Below are 26,413 nucleotides of genomic sequence, written 5' to 3'. Positions count from 1 at the left end.
TGTACTACTCTCCCACTGATTTTTTTTTTCTGTTGTTCAATGCAAACCATAGTATAAGGTCCTGCGTATTCATTCTGGCATATCTTAAAGACTCAGACCTGGAATGAGATGTGCCTCATCCTTTGAAGATCATATCCATCTCTCACCATCATAGTTCTGTTGCTTCACCATCAAGTTGCTGTGTTGCTTCCACCAGTCCTTACAGATACGTCACATAGCAAACAGAGCTGAGGTACAGGCAACTGAAAATGGGAGCTGAAAGCTGACGAGCACTTGAACTATTCACTTGAACTATTTTTGCATCTACTGGTTGCAGAGTAACATTACCCAAAAGAGTCGCTACAGAACCATGGATGACATGTATAGCACAGATGATAGGCTTTTCTCTGGTTACTCTGTCTTAAGCCTAATGCCTTATATTTGACCAAAGGAATTCCCAAGATGCTGTGATTTGAAGATGTCGAGAAATGGAGAACATGAATGTACTTTCCCGTTGCATTGCTTTAGCCTGGCAGCAGCCTTGCTGAGGAGCTGGTTGCAGTGTTGGGATGGGACTGCACTGAGATTGCTTGTGGCTGCTGTGAACCTTGGCTTGTAATTTTATGGCTTTGGGGGAGCGTGTTATACTTCAAACTGCTCCTCACAGTACAGAATGGCACACAGCAGCACTACGTAGCCTTAGGTGTATACTACTAAGAGTTTGTAATATCTAACACAAAACCCAGTAATTAGTCTTTTTCATCCCTCTGATTACATATGCATACATTGATTAAAGTCACTCCTGTGCTGTCTCTTTTGTGTGCAGGAAGTTGTGCTGAAATTTCAAAAATACTTCCCTTGCAACTGTAGTTTCTTACTAGAAGGAAAGACCGCCTTGAGAGCTGATAATAGAAGTGTTTCTGCCTTCTTGTCACCTGCCCTACTCCCCTGCTAGAGACTCCAAAATGTCATCCTAAAATTTGTGACGAATGAATCAGTTGTTTCTTTACTTCCTAAACAAAGTGTCCTTCCCACTTTCCTTTTTCTACCAGAAAGTTGTCTCCTTCTGTTTTCTTAGAAATAAGATCACTTGCCTTTCACAGCCAAAACTTATTTCTGAAGAAACAGCTTAAGAAGTGTTGTCAAGATGATCCCCGCTTGAATCATCAGCACTGTTTCCTGCTTCACCCTCCACCCTCCCTGGAGTTCTCCCAGCCACATACCTGACCTGAACCTAATTAGTTGGTGAGAGTTAGAAAGTTTGCCGCCCGTGGTGTGGCTGTGGGCCAGGCAGGCAGAGTTCTCTGTGCCTGGTACTGTAATTGTTGGGAAATCTTGCTTGATGGACAGAAGGTTATTCTGTTGTTTGGGTGGTGGTGTGGTGTTTTTTTCAACAAAGGTCCTGGAAATGTGCAGGAGCACATTTTGGAGCTCGTAAATTTGAGTCTTTAGAGGCAGAAGGAAGCCCATGTCTTTAACATTGCTGACAGACAAATAGTATCAAGAGCAGTTTTACTTCCAAGAGTGTTTAAAACAACCTTAACACATTCTGTCCTGCTTTTTCAGAAGTCCTTATTATTATTTTGTGAGGTCTGTTTATGCCTCTTGTCTGAGTGACACAGTGGAGTCTTTGTTAGGTGAGAGGAGAAGTATATATTGTTAGAACAGTAGGACTTGCTTCTCTGCTTCTCTTTACCAAAACAAGGGGCTAGTTTGCACCATCATCTCTTACCAACAGCCCTATTGAACAGTCCCACTGACTTCGAAGTTGCTTGTGCCCGTAAGGATTATGGCTCCTAGGCTGAGATACATTCCTGGGAATCAAGAGTGGTCTGGAAGTATCCTCCTGCCTTCACTGGAGGTGTGGAATGGGCCATATGTCCTTCCACCTTGCTGTTACTACTGCTTTGCACAGAGGAGGAACAAAGCATAGCCTCATGGTATGGGCCATTTAATGTGAAACTTGTTCAACTGTACTTTTTCCTCCCCTCTACTAATGGCCCTGTAAATTTTCCAAGGAATGTACTACTGAACAATAAATGTGTCCATTTGTTTGCTTGGATATTGTAGTGCTGTAATCTTCTCTCCCTCCTGAATCATCAGTTTCAATATCCATCAACATTTTTGTTGGGGAATGAAGTCCTCTGAAAGCAAATGCCTAACAGGCACTGGAGAGTGTGAATAACTAACATTAAAACCATTATATCAGTGGCTTTTATTCCATTGTCTATGTATCCATCAGGGTCCAGTGACTGCTGAGGAATCTGCACAAGATAACTGAAAACAGCAAAAACATTTTCAGGAGGCAAATTCATAACGTAGTCATCAGCCACTCCTTTGGAAAATGGCTGCTGTTCTGGGTAATATCTGCAAATGGGCAGAGACCTGAACAGCAGGGAAGAAATGATCAGGTGTAGATCACTATCGTGTATCCAACCTCAGGGTGCTAGGGGTGTTTGGGAATCATTCCCATCTGATAGCAATTTAGACACCGTTATAAATGAGTTGTTTCTGTCAAGGTCCTTGAGAATGGATGGCTGCATCACAAAAAACAGCTTTACGTTTTGGATTAAATGGATTGATGATGGTAATCCCAATAGAAAAAGAATAAGAGGAGAACTGTAATGGGAGCTCAGCAAGCCTCTCTGCTCTGGAATTGTTCCACTGGTTGGGGGAGTGCTGGGAGCGGACTGAAAGGGTCTTGAGCTTCCTGCGTAAAAACTGCATTCAACTTTATTTTTTATCAACATTAGGTTTTTGTAAAAACAAAGGCTGCAAAAATTAGTTGGTTTAAAAGGCCTCCAGTTCTAGAAATGTGCTCCTACCTTTTCTGTTCTCTTTGGAAATTATTGTTTATCCAGCGTAAAAAAAATTCATGGACAAATTCTGCCTTCAAGATCTGTAAACCTGATCAGTGTCTTAAAACCCCTGGAAGCAATGGCTTTGTTTATCTCCAGAAGTCCAAGAATAAGCTGATTTTGCTATTTTTAATCTATCCGGAAATATGCAAAGAAGAGAGCTTAATTGCAAACAGACCAAACCTTATATAGGAAATGGGTACGTCCCTTGGGGGCACCTAAAAAGTGAATGTCTGAAATTAAATTCATACATTCTTCTCCCTTGCTCCCCGAAGCACGTACTCTTCTAATGAAAGAGAACGCTGTATGCAAGCATCATATCCCAGTAGTTTCCTTCCATTATAACACTCTGGCTATCTTCATATTCAATTAACAGATGTTTCCCAGCATGTATGAGCTCAAGGTGACTAGTTGTATGTGTCTGTAATGAAATCATTAAAGAGGACAGAGAAAAATTAGAAAAATAATGGCTCCATTACGAAGATCTTAATTTGGTTACCAGAGAAAAATGAAGCAGGAGCATTGTGATTCCAAGATCTCACCCACACTTTTCTCAGGAGAACGCTACCACACCGAGCCAACAAACATCAGTAAAACTTTTTGTCGTGAACGTAGCTCCCATCACCTGCCCTGTGATTCTGAAATCAAATCGTATCCTATGGTAGGTAACATAAATCCTAAGGTGGACTGGACATGGTTAGCTAACCTAACAATCTCCCCACCCAGGAAAAAAAGGAACGGCATTGGTTTTGTACAGTCGGAGAAGCAGGCTCTGACTGGCAGTGCCATTTTACTGTTGGCTCTTCTGCTACTCGTCGTACGACCATTGAACACATCACGTGTTGCTCTCTCTGGATGTGCCCTACACTGCGTCATGAAGCTTGGCTGGAGCACTGGACCAAAGCTGCACTCCTGCAGGTTTGGAAGGAAGCTCACCCCGAAACTCCTCAGGCATCTGCACTGATGCCCATCTATTACCAGAGCGTGCTTTGCTGTGCTCCTACAAGCTGAAATGGCTCAGCTGGGCTCCCTCAGGTACTCTAAGGCCACCCGAAGAGCATGCCACGCTGCTCCTGTGTGTTGCATACTTGCCATCAGCACGGAAGGCTTTGCCATGCCCCGCGCTATCAGTAGGCACTGCCATGCTCTTTGGGCCACGGCATCTCCTGAATCCAAATCCTGGCCTCCGGATTTTGTGGTCTGATAGCTGTAACGGTCTGGGTAACATCCTAAATGCTGAGTGGCCTGCTGGCAAGAGCGCACACAGGGGACCCAAGATCTGTAGATTTATTGCTTGTAAACCAAAAAGTATATTAAAAAAAGAAGAGATAAAAATAGATGGGGAGCTTGGGGACCGGAAAGGCAGCCAGTGGAGATTAGGTTGACTCATCCAGTTTGTTTTATTGTAGCACAGTTCCAATAACGGCTGTATTATTTCAGCTTATGTGCAGTGAGCAGACATTTGTTTTGCATCGAAGCTTTTTCACATAAATGTGCTCCATTTTTCATTTCTCCTTGCATTTCCCAGTGTTTCAGCTGGCAATTGCGCAGGGGAGAGGTGGTGGCTCCAAAGGAATATTAGCCAACTTCTCAGCTGGTACAAATCAGCAACACCCCCTGGTCTTTAATAGAGCTATGCAGCTTTATACCAGTTGAATCTGCCCCAACTTTTCTTTTAAAACATGTCCCACCTTATAAAGAGCTGTGTTTTCTTCAGTGATGGATTCTGAAAATAATGAAAAGTGCTGGGCTGACTGCCTCACAGAGCATGTACAGCGTGCATCTTGGCAGGCTCAGCTTTCTGGTGTGTGGCTGTCTTCAGTCCGGGGGACTTTTTGCCAGAGAGCAGTAAGAGCCCGTCACACGCTGTCTGCTGGACCTGGGCTGTGGTCTGCCGGCCTGCACAAAATCTGCACGCGGGTCGTCCTACATGCTAGCTCGGTGCCTCCCAGCATTTCTAGCCCCACTTCACTTCAATTCATTAAAATTTTTCTGTGTCTGCGTGTAAGAAAATATGTGGAATGTGTGTCAGGCTTCATTAGCTGCTCGCAGCTTGCTTCACGGCTTGAAAAGTGCTGCCCTGCCAACTTGGGCTGCAGTCAGAGGCTGAAGAGTTCGTTAGAAATGGGTCTGGAAACAACCACAGGGAAGGAGAAGAGCTGTTTACCTGAAGCGATATGAAATCAGGTGGATCCATGTCTGCGTTAGAGGCTGCGCATTTGTTCCAAGATGGTAGTGCTTTGCAGCTCCAAAGGTGCAGGCAGACTGAGGGAACGCTTTGGGTTCTGTGCAGCTTTTTAGAAAAGCCTGTTTAAAGGTGGTTTCTTGGGACAGAACCTGGTGAACAGGTGGGTCACTTCTGGCCCATGTTCCTGTGCATCTTACTATCAACTCTCAAGCAAGCCAGCCTCTGCCAGATGGACTATGCAGCTGTATATTTGTACTGGGATTTTGCTAATGTTTTAGTTGAGATGTTTATTTGCATGTTGCCTTCATTTCTCTACACAAATTACACAGGGTAAGTGGCGTGGACTATATAGCTGTCTTAACTAGAAAAAGTGCCTTTAACTCTTCCCTATGTTTTGTTTTTTTAGCTGTAGGGAGATGGGAGGGAGAATCTGCTAAAATGTGATTTTGATTCATCAGAGTCTTCTATCTTATTGTAGAAACTGTATGGTCACAGGCTTCCCCATGGCCATCTTGTGAGTGGTGTGTACAGTTTGTAGCCCACCCCTAGCAATCCAGTTTTGACATTCAGACAGCTACATAACCAAAAAGAAGGTCCAAGCTGATCCACAATCAATTTCTACATGTGCATATGAATAAAGTTACAAGTACCTTGTTATCATCAACTATTTTCTACAACACACAAAAAATAGCTCAACTGTTTTTTCTTTTTTTTTTTTTTCATAAACTTGTCAAGCTCATCGAGCTCTGATGACAGTCACTTACAGGAATAAATGGTGAGGTAACAAGAGCGTTGTGTAGGATTGAGGTAAATTTGGGTCTGAAATAAATGAAGACCTCCATAAGAGGTAGAGTTAGGAAATAAGTGTGTGGGAAAATTGGAGTGAGAAGGCAGCAGGGAAAAGGAAGCCACAGTACAAATTAAAGATTGCAAGTAACAGGGCCGGGTGCCAGGAGTCTCAGAAAAGAAAAGAAAAAATATCCTTGATTAGCTAAACTGTTTGCTTTGCTATATAAAAACTGACCTCCTTGAGGAGCCCTGAGCCCTGGCCTCCTGGGTGTCTGAGTACGTGCGGGCAAGCCACTGCCATGCCAATGGCAACACAAATACTTCAGCAGGAATATTCTGCCCCACGGATTTCCAGTCAGGCCAGGTGCAAATGCTTCATCTGGCAGCAGCTCTGCCTACCTTAAGCCAACAGTGCCTTACGTTTTATCCAGCCTGGCAATGCACACTTTCCCTTTTTCCCCCAATCGCTGCAGTAATCCCGGTTCCATCAGCTACGTGTGAATGTCTGTGTTGAAGGGAACCGCTGTCTCTCCAAGCATGACTTTGCAGGGGGCAGATGAGGGGCAGAGCCAGCTTGACAAAAGCCCACTCCTCCAGCCAACCTCAGCATGGCCGCAGGAGGGACAGAAGGGCTTTTCCTCTGTGCTGAGGTCTCCACAGACCCAGGTCTGGCTACAGCAGCCAGCGGGGCAAATCTGCTTCCCCCAGCCCCTCTGGAAACAGAGCTCTGTCTGCTCTCCTCAGGAGTCCCCACTCCCCAGGGAATATCTCCAGCCACCTGCCCCAGGGGCTCTGCCCTGCACACAGATGCTCTAGCACAGAGATCCTCATGGAAAACCAGAGACCAGGCTCGACAGTCACCATCTTAATGCAAATACGGTCATTAACGTCATCATTTGCGTTAGCCACTGTTATTAATAATGTTTTCCTTCTTCTCATCCATTCACGATGGCATCGCTGGCTTGAACCATCCCTGCGGAGGGGGGAATTCTAGAGCTACGGGGAACCTAACACTTGGTGCGTGTGCTTCTAGTGCCTGCTGATACTTCTGAACACAAGTTGTTCTGTCCTAAATATACGTGAAAGAGGACCCATCACAGTCAGAGCTGCTTGGAGAGCACAAACAGGGATAGTTATACATGGAAACATCAGCTCAAACCTTTTGTCAGCAATTCCATCACTTTTACTTGCAAAACTGTTACTTGCTCTCTTAAACGCCCCTCTTCCTCCACTCCAAATCTGCAAAAATCTACTATGTACAATTTAAGTAACATAAAGACCCAAAGAGAAGAGCAGTTTTTTAACAGCAGAGGATGGAAGAATTGCAGGACTTCTTTGTAACAGAACAAGATTGAAACAAGCAATATTTAACATTTGTAAAAACTTCTAGAGCTGAACTTCTCTAAACCCCTCTGTTACAACCCCAGTTTTACAGATGGAGCAACAAAGAGGTGGTTGTATGCACAAGGCCTCTAGAAGGCCTGTAGACATAGAGCTCAGTTCCTGGAGTGGGAATCTATATTCAAGCTTGGGACTGTACCTCACTGTCAAAAGCTGCTATCACATGGGTATCGAATTGCAGGGTTTCTTCTATAAACCAAAGCTTCTAATCTACGCTGAATCATTTGTTGGGGCAGAGAATGTCCTTTCTGGCCTTTAAAATGCACAGGGCTGCAGGGAGTACAAAACATGCCCGTATTAAACTGTTCTAGCTGTCTTTGTTTGAGTATATTAATAAAGATGAGGAAGGTCAGATGGAGGCAGCTTGCCTTGAGTGCAAGGCTGCTGAACATTTGAGACTTGCTGTGTTTACAGGTGTATTATAGCATCCTCTCTGAGGAAGAAAACAGATTTTAAACCCAGGCAAAATCAAGCAAGCTTAACTCAGGAATGTGAGAGCGCAATATCAGAGGGATGTCACTAAAAAAGGAAGAAACAATGACAGCTATTTTCTGTTCATACTGCACTGTTCATCCAGGAATATCAAAAGTCTTCCAAAATGCCAATGAACTCTCAGTTCACCCCTTTGGATGGCTGAGTGCTACTGTCTGCGTGTTACAGATGAAGAAACAAAGGCACAAGAGGCTGTGCAGCCATTGCGTAACACAGTGGCATTAGATTTTGGGTGAAGCTGCCTTGTGCAGTCAACACACGCCTGATTTAGACATCATGTGATGTCTAGTTTCAGTAGTATTGTCCATGGCCAAAGGTGGTCCAGGGCTTCCGGTCTCCTTTTTTACCTACTAGGCAACACAGTCATTTTAGTCCTTTGTACAGGGTTCAACAAAAGGGGAGAGCAAGTTATCAAATTGTTCCTGATTTGAGGCTTCTCAATTTGAAGAATTTGAAACTGTTGATGTATGGGTTGGTTGGTTGTGCTGATGAAGTGAGATGTTCCAGAGGCAGGAGAGCATCAGAGTAGAAGGTGAAGGCAGGCAGGAGTCCGAAGGAGACGAGGAGACTGTCATGCACCAGAACACAGTGCCTAGGACGTGCTACTTAAAAGTACACCCAGAATTCAAAACCATGCTAATGCGGCCAAAATGCAAGCAGCCCCTTATTAAGTGGGGAGAGAGAAATGCAACATGAATAGTTTCTGAGCATGAGCAAGCTGCACGCACAGGAACAATTCCCACTGCAAGTTTTTAATTCTGCTGGCTTTTTTGAAAGTATCTGCCTCCTATTCCAGCACGATCAGAATGAGGGCATAGGATTGCAGTATGATTGGCATAGCAAAAATAGGAAAACAATATGAAATGGGAGTCTGTCACATGAGTGTATTAAACTGATTCCATACAGTATTTTCATCCCAAAGTGCTTGAGAAGTTTGTGTATAAATGAATTACTTCCCCGTGGCTCAAATGTAGCCACCTCTGTGCTGAAATGCAGTTGTCCTCATTGTGCATCCAGTGCTTAAGCTGCTTGTGAAAGATTTGCTTTATTATGCATCTGGTTTCATCCGGCTGTTCATAATAAAATGGAGGCTTTGCAGCACCTGATTCAGATTCACAGACTGGAAAGGGCAGTTATTAATGCCAGAGGTTCTAAAATCACTGAGTTTTCCAAATCAAAATTCAGAAAAGGTATGTTAATATGCAACTGCAAACAGTTACAACCAATCACATAAACGTTGCTTGGTGAATCCTGAGGACCTGGCAGCATTGCTTGCATCTCCAGAGCTGGAAAATCGCTGCTACAGTTGTTGGAGTGGCATTTTGTTACGTGTTTGCTGTGTCCTGGACTCTGTTTCTTTACGATTCTTCCACACCCCCATGACTGAAGGGGAACCCGTGGAGATGGCAAGGAGTTGAAAGACTGCAGGAATGAAAAGAGTTTAATTTTTCTGTCAAGCAAAATGTCAGTAGTTTGCATATTTCCTTCATGTGTTCTACCTCAGTTTATCAGACCTAAACCAGATCACAGCATAATTCCACACTTTTGCTCAGTGGTTACCAACTTCTTTTGATACTTTTTCCTACCATCTCATTTGATTAGGAATAATGGGAACTAGAGTGGTAGAGCCAAATCTGTACTATACTGAGGATGCCTTGCATTTAGTTATTCCTACTACCTTGTTAGAGCTTGTTTACCTTAGCAGGCACAGTATGTGTAGTAACAATAAACTTGATACACCCGGCCATCTTCTTACTTCTAGGACCTTATAGTAAGGCTACCTCAGGAAAGTAGAAACAATCAAGAGAGGGTATACAGTTTCTCATACATTTATTCATACTTTTATCTGAAGTCAGGAACAAGGCTGAGAATATTCTGTGATGGTCTCATGTACTTTCTGCTGGATCTCATCCCCACCATAAGCAAAATTTTTAAGCAAATCATCACCTACAAAATCTAGCTCTGGACTTTGCATCATTGCATTTTCATCAAATGCTCTAGGGATTAAGTCTGAACCTGCCAAATCCCTCATAATCTGCAAATCATAAATTTGTAACTGGAAAAAAACCTTTGTGTTCATGAGGAGAGGGGGGTTGCCAGGCCATTTTGGCAATTGCAGCAAGTGGCTTATGGTCAGTTTTCTAACACAGGATTCTCTTAAAAAAAAAAAAAAAAAAAAAAAAAAAAAAAGACAGGAAACCTTTTACGTTTATGGACAAATGCCAAATCCTTCTTCTCTGTTTGAACGCCCTGACACTCAGCTTTTTTACTGTTCATTGCACAGAAATTACTGACCTGCAGATCTGAGCATATAGCTGCAAGAGGATTAGCCCAGTTCTCTTCTGGGGACAGCTCTGTCTCACGTGTGCTGCTAAGATACCTCGGGGCTGCATCCTTTTCCAGTTTCTGGAATTGTTAAGATTTGTAGTCAAAGTCTACTGGATGTCTTTGTACAGCAGTGCCCTGGGGTTGTCAGGTCACACAGCCAGGTCACACACACATCTCCTGGGGCTTCCATTCCAGCAAGTCCTTGTGCCCTCTGCTGCTGCATGCAACCCAGCTCCTCTGTAACCTTGCTGCATACATTGCCATGACATGTCTCTCACCAGCGTTTTATATCTGTTGCAAAAAATTAGCATTTTTGGCTGTCTAACCCAGCTTAGTTTCTTCTCAGGGCAGCTCTGAAGCCTTTTACTGTTATTCTGTTATTTTTCTGTTTTCTTTTCTTTTTTTTTTTTCTTCTTCTTCTTTTTTTTTTCTTGCTGATCTTAACATCATCTGATCTGTGTAAATGCTGAAAACTTGGTCCACTATCAAACATCTGCTGTATTTTTGGAGAAATGTCTCAAGTTTGGTGAAGCAATCCAAATCACCAGAAATTGTGATTCTCAACTTGCACAAAATGCGTGCTCTGTTTTTTAAGGGTTTCTGCCAGACCCTGCTGACACATGAAGCATAAGAAAATATTTGGCATCAGCCACTTCCCCAGAGGTTTTTCCTCTTGTAGGTAGTGGAAAATGATCCCTCTGTACACATGTATTCAATTCTTTTAGGTCTATTCATAAGCAAAGGTTTCATCTCTTTTTTTAGTATACCCATTCTGATGGTTTCGCTATGCAGTTTGTGGTAATGAATATATTCACCTCCTTTTTTAGCCTCTGCTTCAGGGCACAGGGAACCATGCCAGGGCTGTAGGTTGTGGAGCAGCCCTCAAACTGTTTTTCAATGACTTGATCCCCCAGCTCTCCAAAGAGAAAGGCCTCTTGAGAAAGCAAAAGACTGGTTCCCTCTTCTCTTACATTATTTCTGAGTCTGTTGCTTACCTAGCTGCTGACTTTCCAACCTCCTCGCAGGAATGAACTTAACGCTGTTAGTCCAGGGTTTTACCAGTTTCCACTGAGGCACAGCTGGTGCTCACGCTGCTGCTGGCAACGCAGGCTCATGCACCAGTAAGCACCTGAGGGCCAAGAAATGTCACTGCCTTACCGGGCACTGGGAGCCCTTCATACTTCAGACCCTGACCCCCCTGTGCCCCTTCATACCTCAAACACCTCCCTGTGCCCCTTCATACCTCAGATACCTCCCTGTGCCCCTTTATACCTCAGACCCTGAGCCCCCTGTGCCCCTTCATACCTCAGACACCTCCCTGAGCCCCCAGCCCTTCTCCACAGGGCTCAGTACCGCAGCCCTTCAGGGTGTGCATCTCCTGGTGACACCCTCCAAAGAACTACACAGACCCTGCTTGCTTGGGTTCCCTACCCAGGCATACGCCAATGCCCCCAGTTACTGAGAGGGCACTTGGGTTTGTTGCACTGAGCGACAGGGGGAAGGGCCTGCCCTGAAACTGAGCGCGTGGTTCCTCTTCCCATCAAGTTCAGGGGAGGTTCAGCTCCCAGCCCAGCTTTGGTTACCAGGGAGGCTCAGCGAAGCAGAGCTATAAAGCAGGCCAAATGCAAACATTTGAAGCTCTGTGGCCCCTTGCAAGGGAACTATGCTGTGTCAAATCTCAACAGCTCACACTTACAGCCATGTCATCAAGGAGCATGAGCACACAACTGTTGTTAGAAGAGAGCGAGTGAGAAAAAAATAATAAAAAGAGAAAATGCAAGAGGCTTAGGAGGCCCCTGGTTTCCTTAATGGAATTAGCCCTTCCTTTATGAATTCCAGGGCTAGATGCTGTAAATGTGATTCACATACTCCCTCCCCTCACCAAAGCAGAAAGATCTGCTAGACACATGTTCGGAGTGGAGCAAGGGAAGATATGACGTGACTCGAGAGCCTGGAAGGCTAAAAGGAGTAGATGGGGGAGAGCTCTGCAGCCCTTGATCTTTGTAAGATTTACTGCCTTTGCCTCTTGCAAAGATCTTTTTTTCCTGGAAAATTGCTAGCTTCTAGCAATTTAAAAAAAAAAAAAAAATTGGCTGGGGCAGTAAACAAGATCTTTGAAGGGGGAAGGAAGCCAAGAGAAAGTCAGGCCCATTAGTCACGCAGCTGCATTTCCTGTCACAAAGGACCCCAGTTGAGTAATCACTCAAAATATGCTTATTATTTTTTCCTATTTTATTTCAACTTTCAGCCTGCCAATATCTACTGTAAGAAAAAAATTAAAACAAGAAAAAGAAAAAAAATCTTTTAGCCTCAGAAGGGAAAACAATGTAGAAAGAGACATTGATTTACATTATTTTTCCTTTTCTTTAATTTTCATAGCCTAAAAACACTTCAGTCATATGAGAGAAATGCATGTAGCGTAGAGTGGGTCTGAGGCAGTCCTGGTGTTTTCAGGGCACATAATTTCAGCATGAGTGTGAGTGTCAAAGTTGCTAGTCTCCACATCCAGCTGCTCCCATTAATTCATTGTACAACTTTGATTGAGTCATGTAATAATTTATCTGCAATTTATTTTGGCCATATGAAAGGTAAAGATGGTAATAGCTTCTGCATAATTGTTTTGTCAAGCTTCATTAATAATGCTTATAAGTAACATTGAGTCTTCTGATGAAAGCTTTGTCCACTGTCTGAAGGAAAATCGAGTGAGGATTGAAAAGATGTAGACTTGTAATTTAAAGCAGAACATTCTTATGAATGTATTTAAATGCATAAATGTATATATATATGTTATTTTTTATAAGATGTGAAAATAGGAACAAGGTTGTGAAATAGAAGAAGGAAAATCTTGCTGACGCTCTCTCTCTTGAGACACTCAAGGCAGAAGAATAGAGCAGACGTGTCATAGGGAACACCCCCTTTTGCAGTGTTGGAATAGAGCACGTCACAGACTGACTATACCACTTCCCCATCTCTAGATCTTGGAATAAAAGATGCTGTCTCTGGTCAACCTGGTACCAGCTTCAAAAAGAAGCCACAGATACATGAAGGAAGCAAAGCTGAAAAAATACCGTTTTTCCAGATTGCTGCAAAGAAAATACCTCTTTTACCAACAAACACAACTCCAGAATACCAAATTCCACATTTTATTTACTCAAAAGTAATGAGTGTGGTGACCAGGCCACCTATAAAGAATGACCATAAGCAAGCATCAGGGCAGCTGACAGTTTGTAGCCTACATTCCTGATTGGGGTACCTGACTATATGGCTGTATGAAAATGATTACAAAGGAATAAATTCCTTTTTGTATTGCTGTATAAGTAGACAGTAGGTGATTGCAGTTTATGGTACATAATAACATGACTTCAAATACTGCACAAAAAATGAAGCTTACATTTGCATGTAAGTGACTAGTAATGTCATGTAATTCTCTAATTTGCACACATTTGATACCACAGATGTGCAACGTTTTTAAAACCACAGCTTATGAGCAGATGTGATTTACCCAGCAATGTAAATCACAGCTTCCTAACGCTAGTTAAAGGGTGCAAACACAAACAAATGTGAGACTTATACAATTTGGTTTAAGAGAGATTTTGAAATGCTGTTTGCATATATTTTGTAAAGCAATTCAAAATAATCATATGTGCTTATTTACACTGAATGGAAAAGTAAGACTCTTGTGAGTCATGATCCAAATATGAAAAGTTCTGCTCCAAATTATGTCTCTAAAGTTCATCCTTTGTCTTTCCAAATGGCAGGCAGGGCGAGCTGTGCTCCTCAACGGGCACACAAGTGTACACTCCCTGGTTTGTGGTCAGAGCTAACACCAAGCCGTGGGGGTGGTCTGCTGCTCTTACACCAGATGACTTTCACTGCTACATATCCCAGACTACTGGATCCCCACATCATCTAACATTCTGTGCGACAGACATAGTTTTGTCCCTAAAACGGTCTCTGCTGCGATGTGGGCTTATAAGTCCATTTTCAGTGATTATTGGTATCCTCGCAATTTAGAAATTATATACTGGTAAGTATGAATGAGTGGAAATAATTAGTTTACAAGAGCAACATAAACTTTGAACATTTCCTTTTATGAGTACCACTGTATGTTATATTTCCTATACTATGGTTATAGGTATGTATAAATCACACTAGCATCTGATATATCAGACTCTGTAATAAATAGCTACCTATAGAATTAATTATACCTGACCAGTATTTGGGTAGCAACCAATAGTTATTTATTTACCTGCCTGTTTATCTTAGGATATGTATGGCTCTATAGTATCTGGGTATCTCCAAACCTCTGAACTTTTGATGTACTTGTTCTCTCCACGCAGGCCTGATGTAGATTAGTACAATTAGCTCTGTATACGTGTGCCAGTAAAGTCCTAAGATGAATGACTAACCCAGAATAGCCTCAGAAGTGTATGACTTCTTGATTCACCTGCTGGATGCAAAGAACTTCTCTCTTGTATAGATGGGAAGCTGAGTCATAAAGAAATAGTTACGTGCCCATAAGCACATAGATAGCAACAGAGAAGGAATCAGCTCATCGTATACAGAGCTTCAGTCCCTGGCTGTGTGTATTAAATTACTCTCTCCTGTCTTCAGTGAACTGATCATATTTGGTAAAATTGCCAGCAGTTGTTGCTCGTTGCAGTGTGGTACTTCTGTGATGTGCATGGAGGGGACCTAGAAAATAATTGCTTATTAAGCTACATTAAACAGCAAAAAGGGCAGTTGCTTAGTACATCGACAACTGAACTTGTCAGCCTTTCTACTGAACTGCTGAATGAATTTGGGCAATTCCTTCACATCCATATACTGGCATTGCTCTAATTTAATATAGGGATAATGCACTTGGAGCTCCAGGCACAAAAATCGCTGTATAGTCCTGCTCCAATTCTTATTTAAGACAGTGGAATGAGAATGCAAAGGGAAGGTACAGGGAAAATAGTTTTTTTTTTTTTTTTTTTTTCCAATTAATTGAATGAAGCTTCTGTGGAACAATTCAAAAATCTCCCTTCTGAAACAAGCATGGCTGGTAAGAAAATTTTAGCATCAAGTTGCATGTTGTCAGAGGACATGTTGATGCAGGGCTGTTGTGCTAGGGATGGTGCAGGCTTTGCAGCTGCGATTTAGGGCTTCTGCACCCCTCAGCCTATGGATAGGCCTGTTGTAGAGGGGCTTCTGGTCTGTGTAGATAGATACTCAGACCTCAGGGCTGAATGGAGCTTGCATTGGGGCCAGGGAAAACGCAAAGAGAACCGAGGTGTGGGGGCTGCTACTGCTGGCTGTAGTATCTTAACATCTGTTTAGATGCTGAAACAGAGTCCTCTGGGTCTGCCTCAGAGCTATTTTCTTCTCCTCCAATACAGCATAGGATTGTGGATCTGAGCTACATGTAGCCAATTAACTTCACTTTCAGCGCAAAACTGACTACGAAAGAGTTAACCTGACTAATGGCAACACTTCAGTAAAAGTGAGGGAGGTGGAACTCAAGTCCCAAGTCTTAATAAAATGCAGGTGTTTTATTGTTAGGTTAAGAACTCCTAGTCTAAGACTCCAGCAAGCATTTAAAAACAAGGAAAAAATGTGCTGTTGAATAAGAAACTTGGAAAGGCAACAACGGGCCGTGCTAGGCATTTATGGAGAGTGCAGCATTCACTGGCTAAGGCCTACCATAAAGTTCACAGAGGGAAAACAAAACACATAAACATTACATGAACGACACCTCTCACAACATGCATCTGGCCTCCGATGTATTACACCTGGGACTAACTTCTGACATTTTCCTTTCCACCATCCTGGCTTTGCTCTTACTGCCCCCCTACAGAGTATTTCTACAAGCGCTCTCCAACTCTTCCTCCTCCTCGTTTCCTGGTCTGTTTGTGGAACCTATGGGGTGACAGGCAGCATGGACATCACACTCAGCTACTCTTGCAAATGCTTTTTTGTCAGGGATGGGATTTTTTTTTTTTTTTTTTTTTAAGAGCAAATGATTACTATTGTAGAGCCAGCTAGTTAAAAGAAGTTGTAAAGAAATTGCTCATCATTGTGTTCTCTTTCCTTTTTCCTCCTTATCCCAAGGAAGCAGAAAATTTTGGGGAGCATTTTTCAGTAAACTACACCAAGTTTCGGTCACAAAATTGAGAGATTGCCCTGAACTTTGAGCTCTAGCTTTAAGTTTTTCATGTGTTTGGAGAACAGTAGTAGTTATGACTTAGTAAAGGGAAGTAGAAAATGATGAACCAGTGAAATCTGAATGTACTTATAGAGGCCCAAGGCCTAAGACAGACAGGTGAGATACTAGCAATACTAAGTGAAAGAATAGAAATGACATACAGAAAACTCTAAGAGAATAAAAATGAAACTGATGGAGCTGTTGAGCTTATAAACATGAGTACGTGCGAGCTCACATTTACATGGAGCAGAGCTCTTAGGACAGCCTGAGCAAATAATTCAGAAAACCAAAGAACAAAAATCAAAACCCTCTGTAATCACAGCCGGAAACCCAGAAACCCAAACAAGCCCACGTTGTGTGCCCTGAATGCACCACTGCACTGCGTCCTTGCTGCAGTGGCTGTACTGGGCCCTCTGTACTGGTGGGCAGGAATGGGAGCATCAGGCAGGCACGGCACAGGTGAAGAAGGAAGATGAAGCGCAGATCCGACCTTTTCTTCACACACCTTTAGGAATTACACTTCTTGACTCCCAGCCATCATCGAAAACAGGTGTATTTAAAAAGAAGCTTCTTGTTAAGATGCAATGGAAATGCAGACTGCAGATTAATAGGCGGACCAAGAGTAGAAATCTTCATTAAGAATATCCCAGAAATCCTTGTAGGAATCTTTGTGTTGCCCTGCTTGTGCATGGTCTCATGGGGACCATCAAGCAAGAGAAGTCTCTGTCAGCATCTGCTAGCTGCTTCTAATTTTAGATCTTCCCTGGCCTTTTCCTTTCCTCCTTTGCTTGGTGAGACTGCTTTTCATCCCACTCCTACTCTCCTTTGCAGCTGCTGGTTCCTGTTACTGTCTTGTGTCAGCAGTTCTCAATCTTCTCAGACAACCCCGCTGTTGTTTGTGCTGTGCTACGTGAGGGAAACAGCCCATGCTTTCTGTTCCCTCCTGAAAAGTCACCGCACCTCAAGCTCCGGCAAAGCTAGGCAAGCCCCTGTTCAGCACAAACCCTGGCCAAATCCAGCACATCAGATTGCAACAACTGGCAGTGCCTCTGGTCTCAGTGCAGGGAAATATCCAAGATCAAAGCTAGAAGCCTGGCTTCTTTTTTCTGTCATCAAATTGGCCTTTTTTTTTTTTCTTTCTTTCTTTCCAGTCTTACAATTATTGTTATCTTTTCTGATGTGTGTTATCTCTGTGAGTCACTGAGAAATAGTGGATAGATTTGCAATAATATATGTACAGCCAGACCAAAGTGTTTTCAAATTAGCTTGTCTCAACTTTGAAATAATAATGATGTCAGTCGCTGAAATATTCAAGACAAATACTTTATACTAGTATTAAGTATTAGAAATAATCACTAGCCTTTAGGTCTCTTTTCAGGAGTTGGACTTGTTTCAGGAGTTGGACTCGATGATGCTTGTGGGTCCCTTCCAACTCAAGATATCCTATGATTCTATGATTACCCTTGCAGATACTGTCAAATCTTCCATATAATACAAAATAGAGCAACATTATCCTCTAAATAGAGCAACATTATTCCTGTGCTGTAAAATTGACTTGTATTTGACTTAAAGAACTGACTGATGATCTTAGCATCCTGTTTCTTATTCCTCTGTCTTTGCATGTTAAAAGTTCCCCTTCCAAATTTCATTTCCCTTGTGTATAGTTATTTTAAATGCCTGAAAAGAAAAAAAAATCCTTTACAGCTTTCTTCTTTACATATAAAATGCTGTAGTTAACTACTTGTAAAAGAAACAAAGATCCCCGTTGGAGAGAATAATAAATAGGTAACTCATTACAGGGGAGGAGGGGAGGAGGGTGACAAGACTAAGATTTTGCTAATAACATGGAGAACAGAAAAGATTAGACTCGGAATATTGAAAAAAAAAAAAAAACTTTGCTTTTCTGCTGCCCTACCTATACCAACTTTTTGGGTGTATTTCAAGAAATGGTTATTTTTAACCTTATTCTCCTTTTTTTTTTTTTTTTTTTTTTTCTTTAAGTGATGTAAAGAATGTTTTCCCTGTTTTTTATGTATTTATTTATTCAAATTTATTGTAGCCTGGCCTAAAGGGTGTCAGCCTTGTACCTTTCACAGGTGACCTGGAGCTCTTTTGCTGGGTGTGAAAATGCCTGAAGAGCTTATGTGTAGAGCAATGGCCTTCGTTTCACATCAGGTTAGAAATGAGTTCAAGGGACAGCAGTGCAGATGCCCTCACCCATGGCAGGGCTCAGAAGGGATAGGTACAAGCCAGTAAAAGCTGTTTGCTTTCCCTTTCCCTTGCATTACTGTGGGATACTTGCAAACATTTAATTAAAGCTATTGTATGCATGCTTAACTGGGAGCTATCTGTGGTTCCTTGAAACCATTACACAGGAGCACCAAAGAAAATACAAGGGAGTCACTGAAGGAAAATACAAATGAATTAGAAAAGCATAGCAACCGAAGAATACATTTCCCATAATACAACAGTCAAAGGTCATGAGGCCACAGATGCTCAGTTGCTCATGCATATCTTCTATTCTCTCCACTTGCATGCCTGCTCCGGAGAGGGCAAAGATTTAATGAGGATGGGGCTAGCTTTAGCAGTTCTCACCCTTCCTCACACCCCACATCTGAAAGAGCATTGAAAGCCTCTTTGAAGATGCAATAGACGCACATTGAACTGTCCCAGTGCACACACACAATCTGGGGTTTTCTCATCAGGTACAAAAATACAAGGTGACCGTTCTCTTCCGGCTTTCCAGAATACAAACAAAGCTGCTGAATCAAAGACTTATTGAATTTAGGCTGGAAAGGAGTTTCTCCACTGCATCTGTCTTTTCAATCTGCAGTAGCTGCCCTTCTCAGAGTCAAACAGTTCCTATTAGTCAGGTCGTTTTTCCTCAGTCCTTATGAAAAAATCCTGTTCAGTCAAAACAGCGTACTATTTACAGGAAGCTTGGCAGGGTCAAAAAGTGACTGCAAAACCAATCTCTTGTTAAAACACATACATTATCTGCTCTGATGTAGATACTATTAGAGCTCAGCAATCTCTGATTTGATATCAGGACCTTGAAGGTGATTTCAGAGTCAGATTTGTTAAACTTGGCGACGTTATGCGTGTTATCATGTGTCATTAGCAGAGCTAACTTAGTCGCTCCAAGTCCCACTTAATCTATCCAGCTCACTACCCACAGCTTCTGACCTACTTAGTCACTTCCTGTCTTTGATTTTCACCTTAATGCCTCTTTTCTGTGTTGGCCAGTGACTGCCATTTAATCTTAATCAAACTTCCTTGGACTTCCATTACTGTCAAGCACAACTCCTCACGCTGTAATGCGCACCCTTCTGAGTGCAAGAATGTTGATTTGCAGCCAACAGTCTACCTCTTCTCTTGTGCTCTAAGTTCATCTTTGCTTTGTTTTTCTTCCTGTATGAGTCACTCCTTCCCCTCTTTGAGACATCGTGCCACGCTTTGTTCCCCCTCCCTCCTCAGTGATGGAGAAGCCACCATATCCACCGCTTCTGTAGAGACCTGGTACACGTACATCGTCGTGTCCACACAGCTACCACGTGCAGATTGAGAAAAATTGCTGAAAACTAAGAAATGGAGTTGGCCACAGGCTGCTACAGAACATCAGTTTTTTTAACATGAGAACATTTGATGGCAATAGCAACTGTGTGCAACCCATAGGAGATGCGTGCAGTCTCTCCTCACGCGTGTGCTCTCTCCCAGCTCTTTTTTCAATATAAGCACTTTTCCTTTTTCCTCTTCCTACTTCTGTGCTCATCAGCCTGTACTCGTACTCTTGATTTTCTGTTGTTGATGTTAGCATGCAGGGGCTATAAGATCATTCACCGAGGGCAGCAGCCTTGTCCTCCTAATAAGCAGAAAATACCATACATATTGGAAGGAGGAATTAGCTACAGGCCGTTCTCATTAAGCCTCTCCTTCAACTTATCTCAGCTCAAATTGTATTTTTGAACTGCAGTCACTATACGGCATTGTAAGCTGAAAACAAGCACTTGAGCCCTTTCCAGCGAGGCTTTGAGTGGCCCTGATAGGAGGCATGGAGGAGAGATAAGCAGTGCATTGAAGTTGCAGTATCGCTGTCGCTGAGGGCAAGGAGTGAATGGAAACATACCCTCCCTCTGGCACTGCCTTGCTCCGGCCGGGGGGAGAGGATCAGGCCGAGCAGCTCCGGTTCACACGCGGCAGGAGTCAGCGGCCTCTCAGCTGATGACAGATTAGACTCGGGGCCTGCTTAGTGGGAACACTGTGATTAGACCTCAGCAGCATCTGTCTCCAGCACTGAAGGAATTACTGCTGCAGGCTGCGATTTTCTCAGCAAGCTGTAATTATACCAGGAACCTCATTCCTGCCGTTTTTCTTGACAACTTGAGTGCAAAAAAAAATGCGGGTGGGTGAGCAGAAATTGCGAAAGGAGCGGGAGAGAGACACCTGCTTATTTTCGTTCAGCTCATTTCAGTCACTTTCCCTGGGTTTCTGAGATGCGTACGAACCACAGCCTGTTCTTCCTCAAAGGTCAGTGCCGAGGTTTAACTCCCAGCAGCTGTCCTGCCACCCACCCACGCTGACAGGACACGACCTCTCTGTGCACTTAGGCACCACGGCACCGGGGCCAAGTGAGGGTGCTTGCAGGAGGCACCCAGCAAGCCCAGCCCTGGCAGTGCCCCTCAGCCCCCTCCCAGGGGAGCAGCAGTGAGGGGGCCAGGCCCTGGTCACCCCCAGAAGGTGCAGCCTGGGCAGAAGAGGGGATGTTGGAGATTGGGCAGGGTGGGTTTGAGCCTGAAAAATGAGTGTGAACCACAAATGCTGTGCCTAGACTAGGACTTAAGCCTCTGAAAGGTGTTGGGTTGTATGTGGTAGCTCTCTGTTTTAAAAGATGAACAGTTCCCAGTAACACCTGGTGAGTTTTGCCAAAATAATGATGTAAAAAATGAGCAGGACTTCTTTGTAAGGTTTCTCTACTAGTAAAACACTTTCTTTTGTGTACTTGTAACTCCATACAAGCTTGATTGCCATTACTTTTTTCTTTGCTCAGAATATAAGGAAAACAGATATTTTTTCAGATTAAATCTAGGAGAGGAGGGCAGAAATAATGTGTGTATTCCTTTTTTAACTTTCCTCAGGGCTTTAATGTGACTGACATACTTTGAAGGCAAGAGTGTCTTATCTGCGTTAAGCAATTTTACATCCAGGCTGTACTCATCTGGAAGAAAGCAGAATTGTTCCCTACCAGCACCCCGTCCCTCCATCCAGCAGCGTATCGGGCAGGACAGCCAGGGGCGAGAGCGTGGCAGCAGCACCGCAGCCCCCGGGGCTGGCAGCCCCAGCAGGCAGCATGCTGGCATGCAGATCGCCCGGCTCCAGAGCCAAATGTCTTCAGATACTGGTGGGAAAGACACACATCTGGAGTCGTCTGGAGCTGGCAAGAAAAGCTGTAGAGAAAGAGGAGAGAAAGGGAAGGTTGGAAAGAAAGTGGAAAGAACGCTCCTTACACATTTCGCTTTCTTTTCCATCTGCTTGTGCGATGTTGCTGTGAGCTATTAAACAGCTGCAGGGCTCTGCCCCAGAAGGGGCTGTTTCAGCAGTGATGGAGAATGAATCCTGCAGCAGAGTGCTCTGGGAGCCCCCTAGAACGAGCGGGGTGGTAAAATGTTCCTCTGATTCACTATCACGCTAAATACCCTTAGGACCAGGGCACCTGGGGCTGCAGCCAGAGGCACTGTTGCAGCTCCCGAAGCCTCTGGCAGGCACTGGGTGCTCCTGACCCATCCCTGGCGCCGTGTGTGAGTCCCCTCTTCTCCTCTGCCTCCCAGGCAGAACATAAGCCTTGCCTGACAAGCCTCCGGCACTGGTTCTGAAATTGAAGGCGAGCGCATTGCTCAAGCAAAAGGTGTTTGCTGACTGCAAGACTTTGTAGCTTGGGGAGATAAGGGCGGTGGAGGAGGACTGGGAGCAGGAGGAGTGGGCATGCTGCGACTGCCAAGGGCTGAGCAAGAGAGTTTTTTTTTTGCATCCATTCAGACGCTCAGCTATTTCCTGCTTGGTTCCTGCAGTCAGCATGCTCCACCTGCTTTTACTTAACCATTTCCTGTTTACCGCTTCCAAAACCTTTCTGGTGCGATCACTACGCTGCCAGTAGACTTCTATCTTCGCAGTCCTTTTTGGACAGGCTTCATGACATTTTTTTCTTTCCCTCTTCTCTGTACAGACCGTTCAGATTGAGGCATTGAGGGGGTGGGAGGTGCGTGTATATGTGTGTGCATGTGTGTGTGCATTTCTTGGGGCCAAATGCAGTCATCACACAAGTCTGTAGTTTTGTCAGGAAAGCATTTGCTTGCTTGCTCATTCTTTCTCTCTCCATATGCCTGTTTTTCTTATCCTACTGCTTGCTGCTTTTTGCAGACTTATCAAAGCAAAAGGCAGTAGTACCGAAGGCAGGTTTCACTTTCTGTTGCATGGAGGGCTCCAGATATTTAGAAGAAAGACTCTTCCCATCACTTTCAAGAGTTAACAACTCTCCCACAAACAAGGGATTTATTTCCTGGATAGCTTGCCTAAGCTTCGAGTTATTTTCTAGTTTTGAAAGAGACGATTTCTTCTGGTTTGCTGTTCAGTTTCTCAGATGTGTAAGGCAAGGTATGAGGAGCAGGAAGGATCAGACAAAGAAAAATAAATCCCTTTGCTAGTGTAGATGGCTCCCACAAGTCCCCATCCCACACTCAGTCACGTCTTACAGAAATCGCTAGAAAAACATGCATGCTTCAAGTCTAGTCTCCTTAGCCATAGTATAGATAACACTGCAGCCAAGACTGAAATCAAATTTATTTGTCAGTGCTTTTGCTGTTTGTTTACTTTCTGTGTTTCTCTTCTGGAGCAGTGAAAATAGATTCTTCAGTTTCCTCTCTGGTTCTCATGCTCTTGCACAGCGCTGCAATGTTTGGGTTGCGGTGAGCACTGCAGGGGAATGTTCCCTTCTTAAAATAAATCATGGAAACATTTCTGTTGGAATCAGGGCTTGTAAAAGTTTATTTATTTTTCAATAAGAAGAATGTCGGGCCAGCTTTGACCTGACACTGTATCCCTTGAAAAGGATCAGGCCTGTGATGCACGTCGGTGTATATACACAGCGTATCTCTGCATGTACACACGCGGTATACATGCCAGTGGTACTCGTATAACTGAGCGCTGAAATCATCCTCCAAGAATGCTTGACATGTTGTCCCAGCCTGCATCAGACAGATCTCACAATTCCTTCGCTCACCCTCTTAGTGTAAGCCGGTGGTGCTTCAGCTGCTGACTTCCCAGGAGAAGGCAGGGGGCTGGGAGCATAGGCTGGTGGTGTCTCCGAGCTGCTCCACACTGCTGGGATTTACGTGGATGGGCTCACGCTCCCTCACAGTTTTGAATATTTTAAGAAGAACACCAGCCCCCTGTTTCAGCAGTAGCATAAATATATACGGTAGCACACCTGTATGTGCTGGGAGGAATGGTCTGGACACCAGTGATGTCAGCCATCTGCTGCAGGCATCGTGCAGCTTAAATCAGAGTTTGCTAGAGTTGCCTTCAAGCTGTCTGAGAGCAGCTTTGGAATTTTCTTTTTAATTAGGAAAGGAAGCAGTTGTTTTCTGCACAGAAGTGTCTTTCAGATTGGCCCCAATATGTAGAACAGTTACTCTGGTTCCCATCCAGCCCCATTCATTCAATAGCTTGTGTCAGGGCACTTGTCACCAGTGGCATTTGCCCAGAGTGAGTCACACCCGCCCATGCAATGTGTGAGAGCCTTCAAATCTTTTTCATCTTCATTTTATAGGGTACAGCTCTGGCAAATTCATGACCGTATTGTACCACACAGCTCTTCTTACAGCAGCTTCTTTTCTTCTCTCCAGCTTTCCGTCCAAGGGGCAGCTTCTTCCAAAAGAGGCTCTGTGATTCAGTGCCCATCTTTGTTTTCCAGATGTTTCTTTCACCACTCTGCTTTCCAGTTGCATTGCAAATTCGGGTGCATTCAAAATATTTTTGCCTCTCCCCCACGCTTAAAATGGAGAAAAGCTGAAATACATGAAAATGTAGGAAGAATGAGAGTAGGGCTGCACCGGACTGCACAGGACTCTTTCCAGGAAATGGGTAGAAGGTTCATCAGATGAGTCACTGAAACCCTAGATGACTAAATTCTTGAAGAATAAACTGTCAGGAATATGATACTGGACAGGACATTCAGGGGGAAAGAGAAACTTCTTAAATAGCTCTTGTTTGTTTTCTGTTAGTGATTCATTCCTAAGGAAATTGCTGCATTTCTGGCCCGGGCCAGCAGCAGCAGGCAGGCGGTGCCAGCCTTCACGTGAAGCGTGCCGCGGCGCTCGAGGCCTCGCAGAGCCCAGTGTCTGCAAGGGATCCGGAGCACTCGTGCTCGTCCTGCCCCCGGGCAGGCTCTTCAGCTGCCTTCCCCTGTCCCTCCCCACCCCGCAGAAAGGAGGATTCGAGACTTGACGTGTTTGGGTCACCACGAAGATGGGAGTGTTGAAGGCAGGGAGCCTGTGAGAGAAGGCTGTACAGAGCCAAAGTGAATAAAACCAGGCAGGGTCACCAGTGCAGTTATGCCATCTGAATCAATTTGCCTCTTTCTTAGCATACCAGCAGGTATGAGACCAAGAGGAAATGAAGGCATTAAAGCTCCAGTTCTAAGCTCCTTTTAAAAATTTCTCTCCCTCTACCTGCTCCAACCAGTAAACCAAGTTGTATCAATAAAATTGGCCCAAGGCTCTGAATTTGGATTTCAGAAAAGGTCTTGAGATTTTGAGTGCCAGTAACAACAGAAGCAGTCAGGCTCCCTCCGCAGCTACCTCCAGAGGAGCTGAACCAGCGCTCGCAGCAGCGGGAAATGTTTGCAGTAGTATCCAAGTGTGGAGAAGCCCCAGCATTCCAGCAAGCCACTGCCAGTTCCCATTTTGGTGAGTTTGACCTAGAGCATTTAGCGTTTCGACATCAGTTCTGCGTCTCATAATGCTGTTTACGTAATGAGCTTTCATTTGGTTCCTATTAAAATCGTGGTGCTTCTGCAAACCTCTGCCTGTAAATATCAAGCCACCCAGTTTTTCATTAGCTTGTGATATAGGAGGTAAACAGTCTGTCTGTAGGATGCACACCGTAGTCACCTGGTAGAGGTGGCTTTTTTCCCCTCTTGGACATGCAAAGTTCAGATCTCAGAAGCAGGAATGTGAAAGAGCTATTCAGGGTTACTGAATCCATCTCCTGCAAAACCACAGTGTAGTTACTCCCCGATGGATGTTCCCAGCTACTGTATTGATCAAAAGAGAATCTACATCTCCTCGTAGGCACGGCAGCAACAATTCTGCTAAGGGCTGCAGAAGTGGTGTGTGTAGCTCTCACAGATTGTCCCAGCGCTGCTGACATCTCCGAGGCAGTGCAGAGCGGTTCCTTGTATTATATATACCAGCACTTTGAAGAATTCAGTTTCAAATGTCTGAAACAATGGGGGTTTCACCGCTTCCTGTGGGAGCCTGTTCTGCAGCCTAACTCGTTTCACCATCTGGAGTGTTTTCCTGAGAGTCTGCCCACTTTTAGCTTTCTTTAGTTGTGCTTCCACTCTTCCGCCTTAAAGGTGACTCGCTAAACATTTCTGTTGCACAAAATTCATGTTATATGGTGCTTTTTCCTTTTTTATGATGATCAAGGAAACCTGAAAGCTTGATTGCTTCTTCTCTTTGCCTTTCGTTCCTCAGAAATTGAAATTAGGAATGAATAATGTATTGCAGCTTTTCTATTCGGTCATCTCGACAACTTACCAGGAAGGTCAGCATCATTGTACAGTTTTTACAGATGAGAGAACTGAAGCACAGAGTAGGAGACTACTTGCCCGGGATCATTCAATGGGCTGGTGGCAAGGCCTGGGTTTTTAGCCAGGTCTCCACAATAGTGCCCTACTTTTTTTTACTTTTTTTTTTTTTTTCCCCTCCAGTCCAGTTCCCTTTGGCATTGTTGGAGTACCTAGGACAAGCTTTCCGAGAACTTTATTCAGAATTGTCATATTGTAACTGAAAGGCCAGCCTGCTGAATATTTAACAGTTACTATCTTTCCAATGTGTTCATTAAGCATCCTAATTAAGTAGAGATACATAAAACCAGCAAAGCATTTTAACAGACCGATTCAGTCCCTAGAGC

The 26,413-nt window shown here is 43.9% G+C and overlaps 1 protein-coding gene and 1 long non-coding RNA gene across 19 annotated transcripts in view; one reads left to right on the top strand and one right to left on the bottom strand.

The window, feature by feature from the left end:
- Positions 1-26,413, top strand: part of RAD51B (RAD51 paralog B) — a 474,920-nt gene that overhangs the window by 394,157 nt on the left and 54,350 nt on the right. For 2 of the 18 annotated variants that reach the window (XR_011809709.1, XR_011809708.1), the window contains exon 11: positions 21,358-25,182. The exons of the other annotated variants lie outside the window; for them this stretch is intronic. The gene's annotated coding sequence lies outside the window, so the exon portion shown is untranslated. The remainder of the gene's footprint in view (positions 1-21,357; positions 25,183-26,413) is intronic. 18 annotated transcript variants of the gene reach the window in all.
- LOC106017967 (uncharacterized) overlaps positions 5,531-26,413 on the bottom strand; it is a 40,852-nt gene continuing 19,969 nt past the window's right edge. The window contains exons 3-4 of the long non-coding RNA XR_011809713.1: positions 10,003-21,666; positions 5,531-9,129 (exon numbers count right to left, since the gene is read on the bottom strand). This is a non-coding gene — a long non-coding RNA (uncharacterized lncRNA). The remainder of the gene's footprint in view (positions 9,130-10,002; positions 21,667-26,413) is intronic.

Source organism: Anas platyrhynchos, chromosome 5 (assembly GCF_047663525.1).
Source record: "Anas platyrhynchos isolate ZD024472 breed Pekin duck chromosome 5, IASCAAS_PekinDuck_T2T, whole genome shotgun sequence".
Classification (NCBI taxonomy): domain Eukaryota; kingdom Metazoa; phylum Chordata; class Aves; order Anseriformes; family Anatidae; genus Anas; species Anas platyrhynchos.
Note: the sequence above shows the minus strand (reverse complement) of the source record. Positions and strands in the feature narration are given on the sequence as shown.